The sequence below is a fragment of the Mastomys coucha genome, unplaced genomic scaffold, assembly GCF_008632895.1.
Source record: "Mastomys coucha isolate ucsf_1 unplaced genomic scaffold, UCSF_Mcou_1 pScaffold20, whole genome shotgun sequence".
Lineage (NCBI taxonomy): Eukaryota > Metazoa > Chordata > Mammalia > Rodentia > Muridae > Mastomys > Mastomys coucha.
The window spans coordinates 69,388,595-69,398,136 of record NW_022196903.1 but is presented as its reverse complement, the minus strand read 5'-3'; the positions used below and the strand labels follow the sequence as shown (position 1 = coordinate 69,398,136).

Sequence of the window (9,542 nt, the reverse complement as noted above, 5' to 3'; positions counted from 1 at the left end):
TGTTTTTTGGAGGGGAAACTGGGAATGGAGAAATTCTCATGTAAATAAAGAAAATATCAAAAAAAAAAAGGAGTTGAATTCCTCATAGCATCTAGAGAATAACTCTCCTGATTTTGGGCAATTTGAATTAAATCTTACCTTGACAGATGTATATTGAACAGTTGGTCCAGGACTAATACTGTTGTTTTATGTAGATTAAGGAATATTTAAGAGATAGTACCATGCTTGCAGAAGTATGTCACTGAGGCTGGGTTTAAGGGCAAATAGAATATGATCTCTCTGCTTCCTATTCCTACCTCCATTAAATGGCACTTCCTTCAGTGTTGAATCTATCCTCTTTGAGTGATAAACAAGACATACCTTTTCTTGCTGAAGTTTCTTTTGCAGATGCTAATTTGTAATATAGTAGCAAAGTAACTAACTCAGTCCTCCATCATTGGCATGGCAATATATTAAGAGCACCCTTCATCTGGTATGAGAAGGGTACAGACCTCTGACTTAGAAATTTACAGTAGGCACTCAGGCAGGACTGGGGACAAAGCCTTAAGCTGAGACATTATGGGGAAACAATGTTAATTGCCTATTCCCTATGGTTTGCTTAACCTACAATCTTAAAACCCAGGGCCACTGGGTACAAGTGGAACTGCAAATAGCAGTCATTTAGAAACCCCCTTGAGCAAGACTTATTTATATTCCATTCTGATTTTATTATTACTTTGACCTCATTTGTAAACAAAAACCACTCCCAGCTTTCTACCTCTGCCATAATACATTAAATTGAAACGTTACTAGCAAATCTTAGAGCATATGTGGAGGAGGCAAAGATGTAGTTGAGTGCTTGCATATGGATGAAAAAATTAATTAAAACTGCAGTAGTGTGTCGTTAAAATCTCTCTGACATTAAATCACTGAGACTGTTCCAAAGGAAGGTGAAGGTAAGACATCTTTACTAATTTTTAGATATCTAATGGAACACACAAAGACTTATTCTGTTCCTTTCTCTGGTTCAGATTATTTTGTAAGAGCTCAATAAACACTCTAACTGCCTGCATAAATATTGTTTAGAATATTTTTAAACTATAGATGATCAATGCAAACTGGTTTCTTCAAAATATCTGATGATTAGTTCCATAGTAAGCTCTGGATTCCCTCCCAATTTCCCCATCAAATTCCTGCCAATTCATCACATCTAGGGTCAGTGAAACTCAAAATTCATAGGGAGAGGGAATTGAAGAAAACTAATTACATATGAAAACATTTAGACATTGAATCAGCTCAGAAAATCTGCAGGCATATTGAGAGTATGGGAACAAAAAAAAATCCATGCAAGGAAATTCCAAGTAAATCTGCCAGTAGACAGTCTCACTATGTAGTTGTGTCTGGGAAAGTATGAACCAGAAGAAAAACATGTTTCAAATCCCCCCAAGCATGCTTTCAAAATTTATAGATTGAGGGCCTGAATTACATTGTTCTTACTTTTCAAGACTATTGACTGAAAGGTTAATATTCTGAAATTAATTACAACATATTGTAATGTGTTATACCAATGTTAATAAAGTTTTTATTTAATTAAGGAAAATAGAGATTCTGCTTTTGTCAAATTTACAAATACAATAATTGCAATATGTAGAAAAGAAAAACATAACGAATACCAACCCCAATATCAATTTTATGTACCACTTCTGAAAATTCAGACTAGAAGAATAAGAAGTACAGGTAGGAACTATAGTATAATAAGACTATTTCTTATGAAAAAAATTTTAAAAATAACTAATTCAAGTCAAACAAAGAAACAAAAACTGTAGCAACAACAGGAGATAGACATAATTCCATTGGTTTTCAAATAATATGTTCCCTGTTAAATGATTCAAATCCAGTATTTGTAACTCTGGATGCTTCCTTTTATTCTCTTTGCATTGTTGTCTGTTCCAGCCAGGTATCTGATTACAGAAGTCAGATAGTGAAGAAAATCAACTATTTCTTTTTCTAAATTCATTCATTTATTTATTTACATCCCAAATGCTGCTCCCACCCAGTCTTCGACTCTACAGAGTTCCTCCTTAATCCTCCTCCACTTTTCTTCTGAGAGGGTACATTATTTTTTTTATTAGTTATTTTCTTTATTTACATTTCAAATGCTCTCCCCTTTCCTGCTTTCCCCTCTGAAAAACAAACAAACAAACAAGCAAACAAACAAAACAAAACAAACCCATTCCCTCCCCCCCGACACCTTTCTCACCATCCCAACCTCCCTTGCTTCCTGGCCCTGATATTACCCTACACTGGGACATAGAGCCTTCACAGGACCAAGGGCCTCTCCTCCCATTGATGACCGACTAAGTCATCCTCTGCTACATATGCAGCTGGAGCTATGAGTCCCACCATGTGCACTCTTTGGTTGGTGGTTTAGTCCCTGGAAGCTCTGGGACTACTGGTTAGTTCATATATTTGTTCCACCTGTGGGGCTGCAAACCCTTTTCAGCTCCTTGGGTCCTTTCTCTAGCTCCTTCATTGGGGCCCTGTGCTCAGTACAATGGATTGCTGTGAGCTTCCACTTCTGTATTAGTCGGGTACTGGCAGAGCCTCTCAGGTGACAGCTATAACAGGTTCCTGTCAGCCAGCACTTGCTGGCATCCATAATAATGTCTGGATTTGGTGACTGTATATGGGAAGCATCCCCAGGTCAGGCAGTCATTATTTTTCTTATATATTACATCCCTACAACAGATTCCTCTCTCCACTCCTCCCAGTCTCGATCCTCACTCTGTCATCTCCCCTGTCCTCCAGGTCCACTTCCCCTCCTCCTCCTCCTGCTCCATCTGTTTCCCTTCAAAAAGAAAAAGACAGGCTTCATAGGAACAGCAACAGCACATGGCATAAGACTAAACACGCGCCATTTTCCCAAGGCTTGACAAGGCAATCCTTGTTGAAAATCAGAAGAAAAAGGATCCACACAATAGGCAATAGAGTTGGACACCAACCCCACACACACATACACTCCCACAATTAGGAGTCATCCAACAACACCCAGCAATATAAATGTGTAAATTATATATATATATATACACACAGATATATGATACATACATACACATATATGTATATGTATATGTATATGTATATGTATATGCATATGTTGTGTGTATGTATCATATATGTATGTACATATATATCTGACCTAGCTCAGATTTATACAAGGTCTTTGATTACCCCTTTAGTCTCTGTGATCCCCTGTGAGCCCTGATTACTTGATTCTTTGGGCCATGTTTTTGTGTTTTCTTTGACTCCTCTGGCTCTTTGACTCCTCTGACTTTCTCCCCATCTTCTGCCAGTTTTGCCAGCTTCACCTAGTGTTTGGCTATGGGTCTCTGCATATGCTCCCACCAGTTGCTGGAGGAAGCCTCTCTGGTGATAATTGGGCTAGGCCCTGATCTATAAGTATAGTAGAATGGCATTAGGAGTAATTTCATTGACTGTTTTCCAATTGTGTTTGGTTGTATTCTGGCTCTCAGGCTGTCCAGCCTCTGGTTTCTGCTCATTAGGCAGTACCAAGCATTTATGTTCTCTTGAGAGGGAGCCCATGAGAGAAAAATCACCCTATATTTTTATTTCTTTTAAATGCCAAAATTTATTTAGATGGTTAATGACAAGAATTACCTTGTGGTTTTTTTTCCACTTATTTATATTTTTCTTTCATTTTTTTTCCTCTTCTACAGACACTTCTCAGGCCTGAGCCATTTACTTAATAAATTGTATGACCTTTGATTGTGTTTTCCATTAAAAAAAATAAAATCCATCATGAGCTTCACTCTTAAGAATTACTTTCAAAGTAGCTTTTCATTTCTAACAAAGATGGAAGTTGTGCTACGAAACTACACAAGTCATTTTGATGCTTGCAGCTCTTATTATGTCTAATAAGTATATGTTTGTAACTCAAATTATTTAATGTAGCTTTTGCTTTTCAGATTTAACAAAAGTTACAGACAAGAAAAGATAATTAAATAAGTCATCCGGCTACTGTAGATTTTAATCACTCACCCATGTTCTCATTATTGTATTTGGTTTAGGTGTCCTTCTGCATGGCAGAGAATTCCTGCAATTAAACAGCTTTTCATTTCCGGAGTCCTTTACAAACACCCATTCATTACAGCTGCACATGTAGTTAGTTAATGACTTGAGATTTCCCTGGGGGTTCATGACTTATGATTATTAACAATCTTTCATTCTACTCCAGCATAGAAGGTGACATGCCTGAAAATGCCACCAACAAGTTGTTCACCTTTCCTTTATATTGTAGAGAGAAAACACACTGGCCAAAAGCAACTTTTTGAGGAAAAAGATGGTTAATCAACCCTTCCAGGTATATCATTAAGGGAAGTAAGGACAAAAACTCTAACAGAAACTTGAAGCAGAAACCTGAGAAAATGCTGCTTGTTAGCTTCATCACAGACATGTGTTTAGTAGCTTTATATTATTATTATTATTTTATTATTATTATTATTATTATTATTCATAGTAGTAATAGTAATAACAATAGCAGGGTGAAGAAAAGTAGTAGTATTCCTTCAATATTTTTTGATTATAATATAATTATATCATTTCTCTTTCTTTTCCTCCCTACAACATAACCCATAAATATTTTCTCTCTTTCCAATTAATATCCTTTTTCTTTATTAATTGTTACACACATGCATACCTGCACATATATACATGATATATATATATATATATATTACATACACACATATTTGTATACATACATGTGTATGTATGTATATGTGTATATATTTAGAAAGTTGGGGACAGTACATGGAGGAAAAGGTCAGGCAGAGTCACTGACCTAGGACTTGGATAAACAGGTTCTGGTATAATTAAAAGATAGGACATGGTTTGGGAGTGGCCTTTCAATGAGGCACATGTAGGAAAGGTCCTATTTTAAGCTTAGAGATGGTTTGAGGTGTAGGTCTCTGTGTGAAGTGACTAGGTCAAGGTTCTGTACAGCTGGATATATCAGGGGTTTGCAGACAGTGGAAGTTCAGGCAGATATACTGCCTAGGTGGTACAGAAGGATTTATAGATTCTGGTTCTAGCTTCTTTATACAACCCATGACTACAATCCTAAGAATTGTGCTGCTCACAGTAGGCTGAAGCCTCTTCATCAATTAACAATTAAAGTCATTCCTTATATATGTGTCCATAAGCCAATTGTATCTGGGCAGCCTCCCAATAAATACTGCTCCTCTGATAATTCTTGATTGTATCAAGTTGCTAGGTAATACTAACTAAGACACAGGTTATCTGGATTGGCACATATGTAGTAGTTTAAAAGTCTTTACTACAATTTTCTTTTCTCCATACTTCTGTCCTTCCTTTCTTCCTCATTTCATCTCTTGTTTATTTTATTTATACAATGATAGAAGAAAGTTCAAGGTTTTCTTTCTATTTTTATTTTGGTTTTTGTTTTTGTATTTTTGAGACAGGGTTTCTCTGTGTATCCCTGGCTGTCCTGGAACTCACTCTGTAGACCAGGCTGGCCTGGAACTCAGAAATCCACCTGCCTCTGCCTCCCAAGTGCTGGCATTAAAGGCATGCGCCACCACTGCCCGTAAAGTTTTCTTTCTAATCAATGAAGTGACTATTTGATCTCAGAATGTAAATTGACAGAGAAGACCATTTATTTCTGTCCTGATACATAGCCTACCACTATAAGAACAGAAAAGGAAGCCAGAATTTCAAATCTAGCTATTTATTTCAATGCAATATATTTCCTATCTGTATATTAATCTTATATCAAAAATGACCATTTTACACTGTGTATATATGGACAATAATTGGGATATTCTACAATTTTAAGTTGCTAATTTGAAAATTTCACATAGTGCTCTGTGAAATTTACAAATTAACCACATAGAATTTTACAATATTGTTCATATGACAAGGTAAATTACTATATATTAATAAGGCAGAATCTAAATGATATCATGTAATAGTTTACGGGCATTAAGTGCAACATTTCATAGGTCCTAAGGGGAAAGATATGGCAGTTATAAAATAAATATATACTACGATCTCATGTTAGTATAAATTTCTATGCAAACAACTACATGATTTAAAGTAAAAGTTTAGCCGGGCGGTGGTGGCGCACGCCTTTAATCCCAGCACTTGGGAGGCAGAGGCAGGCGGATTTCTGAGTTCGAGGCCAGCCTGGTCTACAGAGTGAGTTCCAGGTCAGCCAGGGCTACAGAGAAACCCTGTCTCGAAAAACAAAAAACAAACAAACAAACAAAAAAAATAAAGTAAAAGTTTAAAATTTTTCACAAGAAATTAAACTTTATATTTACATTTAAAAATCATGTTTTATAAGAACAAAATGTCTTATTCAAAATTTCCTTTCATGTACTTCTATCTAAGACTATATATCCAAATTTAAATTCCAGTCTTTTATTTATTTCCACACTCATTTTTTTCTACTTTATTTAAATTATATAGTACTTATCTATGTACTTCTTTTGTATGCCAAAATTTATATATATACATATATACATGTATATATATAAATTTATACATATATAAACTTAATATATATACATATATATTAAATATGTGATACTTTAAGAAATTAAAATTAGACAAACTATTTTTGTTGTTTCTTCCTTTTCATTTCCAGAGTTTAGTTTTGTGACTATATTGTCTTATTTCCAGGTGGGGAGGCATACTTCCGCACACCTAGAAATAATGATGTTTGTGAAGATGGGTTGGGCTTTTTACCACACAGTTAAGAAATATACTGACTTATTTTATTTTAATAAAAGGGCTTACTGTAGAAAACAATATTTATGCAAATAACAGAAGTAAGACTTACACATGACCCCTGTTTCCTTGATAAACTAGTCCTGACTGCTCTAAATCCCCTACTCTTTGTTGGTGAATAATTCAGACTTCTTGTACTTTCTGATTAATCAGGAAAACATTTCATCAATCATTCATATATTGCTTTACATTCTTTCCTCTACCAGGTCTCTTATCTATAACTCTCCATACCAGTAGCCACTCATATGAACAACCTCTCCCAAAAAATAGGATCTTCTGAATCAAAGCATCCTCTGCTCTGTTTAACCTGCTCCCTTTCAATTAGCTCACATCCTTTTTCTGGCCTTTTCTAATTTTGTTCCTTTATTTATATGAAAATTATGTAGGACACTCAAATTCCTGCTAAAAAAGATCCCTGATATTTCCTCAAGTAGAGTCATTATCACTCTTCAGTGACAACTAGCCCTGCCTTTAAATATGTTATTATCCAGGAGTTAGGTTCAGATATTGGCATAAGTGACCAAAAAGGGGAAGGGGTTTGAACAAGTTTACACCCTTTAGTCTCATGATGTTTACATAATAGGAGAACACTCCAAGATATATTGAAAAACATACTTACAGAAGAATGCAGTGACCACTGGTGATGTCTATATTGAAATCGAGGCACCTATCCCTTTTTGTATGGAAAAAGAAAAACAAAAACATTGTCTTTTCATCAAAGAAAGAAGGAAAGAAGAGCTAGATAGTGATGGAAATTATTTATCACCTAATTCTTACTGTTGTTTCCATTACAGGATAGAGCAATTGTTCCTCATGGGCATTCAGTGGTGTGGCTGAGCACAATGAGAGCTTGAAAACTCTGCAGACCTGGGCTCATATTTAAATATGTTGAATAAATATAATAAATGGCATAATATTTTTATGCCTTGGGAATTAAATTGAAAGCATTTTATAAGGCTTTAAATTTCATACCATTTTGTGGTACAGTAATACATAACAGTCTTTGCTTTTGAAGATTTAGTTCATATAGACATTAACAAGAATGACCACGTATAATGATGAAAAGGAAGACTTGAACTCAGGCTCACTTGCTCTATACCTATCTTTGTAAGTTAATTAGTCATGTTAAATGAGTTTTAACTTCTTACCATTAAAGATTTCAGTTAAAATGTATAACTCAAAGGTTTAGAGGGAGAATAAATGAAGCAGAAAAGTGATTAATATAATACTTAGCACAAAGTAATGCCTCAATAAATGTTAGCCCTTGATGTTTTGCAAGTGAGAATATTAAGATTCAGAGGGGACACGAAACTCTTTCAAGGTTATACAGGTAGCAAGTAAAGCAATTAGGATTCAAAGCCACATCTCTCTAGCCCAAAACCTGTTCTTTTCCATCACAGCTTGCTGTCTCAAATGAGTGAGATAAATTGAATCTTGATTAATAAATGAAACAGTGCATTTGCTTTTATCATCTTATTGCTCTGGGGAAGGGTTTTCAATCCGTTCTCTTGAGGTGAGGGCGATGAGACCAGCAGGACCTTATGTCTTAGTGATTGCTTCTCCATCTGGCATGATTGAGTAAGGTCCGGAGACTTAGGAAGAAAATCAATTCACTCTCAGCTGCCGCCTTTCTTTCCTTCTTACTTGTGTTTTACAACATCTGCTGCTGCTGTTTCCTTCACACCCTTGGCCCTTAATCATTTTATTTTCCAAGTTAAAATTAAACTCTTCTCTAAGGGTGTTCTCCTGACTCATTGCTAAATAATGCAATACATAATGTCCCACCATGTTCTACTCCGTCCCTGGTGAGTGGACAAAGACAGAGCATATGTGGACATTATGAGACAGAGATGCCAGGAACTGCAAAACTGCCTCCATGGAAGTCGTGAATTGCTCAATACCTTTTATGAATGGAAGTTTTAATCCAGGATATTGGAAATAGGACCCTTTACAATTTGGAAGAGCTTGCTCATCAATCTTGTATCAGTGAATAAAGAATTCAACAAATTGAGCTGAAAAGAACTTTTTCAACCTAGAAGTTGCTATCTCTGGCTACCCAGAGATGCTGACTAAAAAAGATTATCTTAAGTGCATTCAAGTAGCTTCAATTCAATGGGGCTTTGAAAGAATGTAATAATTTGCCTATTGGAATGAAGCACCTTGTAAAATAAAATGAGTCGTAGGTGAAATTATATGTGTATATGTGTGTTTGTGTGTGTGTCTGTATGTGTGTGTATGTGTATGTGTATGTGCAGGTGTACACACACAAATATTACACACACAAATATATATTTGTGTGTGTGCATTAGATAAATTAAAGTATAAAATTTACTATGATTAAATTAATCTTTCCACAGTACACTAAAAGTTGTACATTGTAGAAACTATTAGTGATTATTTCACTTTTACCAGACAGTAATGTGTAGTAATCTACTTTTAAGATACATAATTACTGAACAACTATTTAATATATGAATAAATATACATGCTGTTGAAAGTATGAGAAAAAGCATAGAAGAATTGAATTAAAGAGTTTATATATATATATATATATATGAATAGTAGAGTACTTAAACTCAAGTAAATCAGATATTTTTAAATAAAATACAAATAAAAATTGATGATTTACCCAGCGCATTATTTTTGATACAAGACTAGTTCCTTTATAGGAGCCTGGAAGTGTTGAAATACCAAATACAGAAAGAAAACAGAAATATATATATATATATATA

General features: G+C 35.0%; 1 long non-coding RNA gene across 1 annotated transcript in view; it reads left to right on the top strand.

The window, feature by feature from the left end:
* LOC116098185 overlaps window positions 1-9,542 on the top strand; it is a 15,386-nt gene that overhangs the window by 5,511 nt on the left and 333 nt on the right. The window contains exon 2 of the long non-coding RNA XR_004121733.1: window positions 4,298-4,360. This is a non-coding gene — a long non-coding RNA (uncharacterized LOC116098185). The remainder of the gene's footprint in view (window positions 1-4,297; window positions 4,361-9,542) is intronic.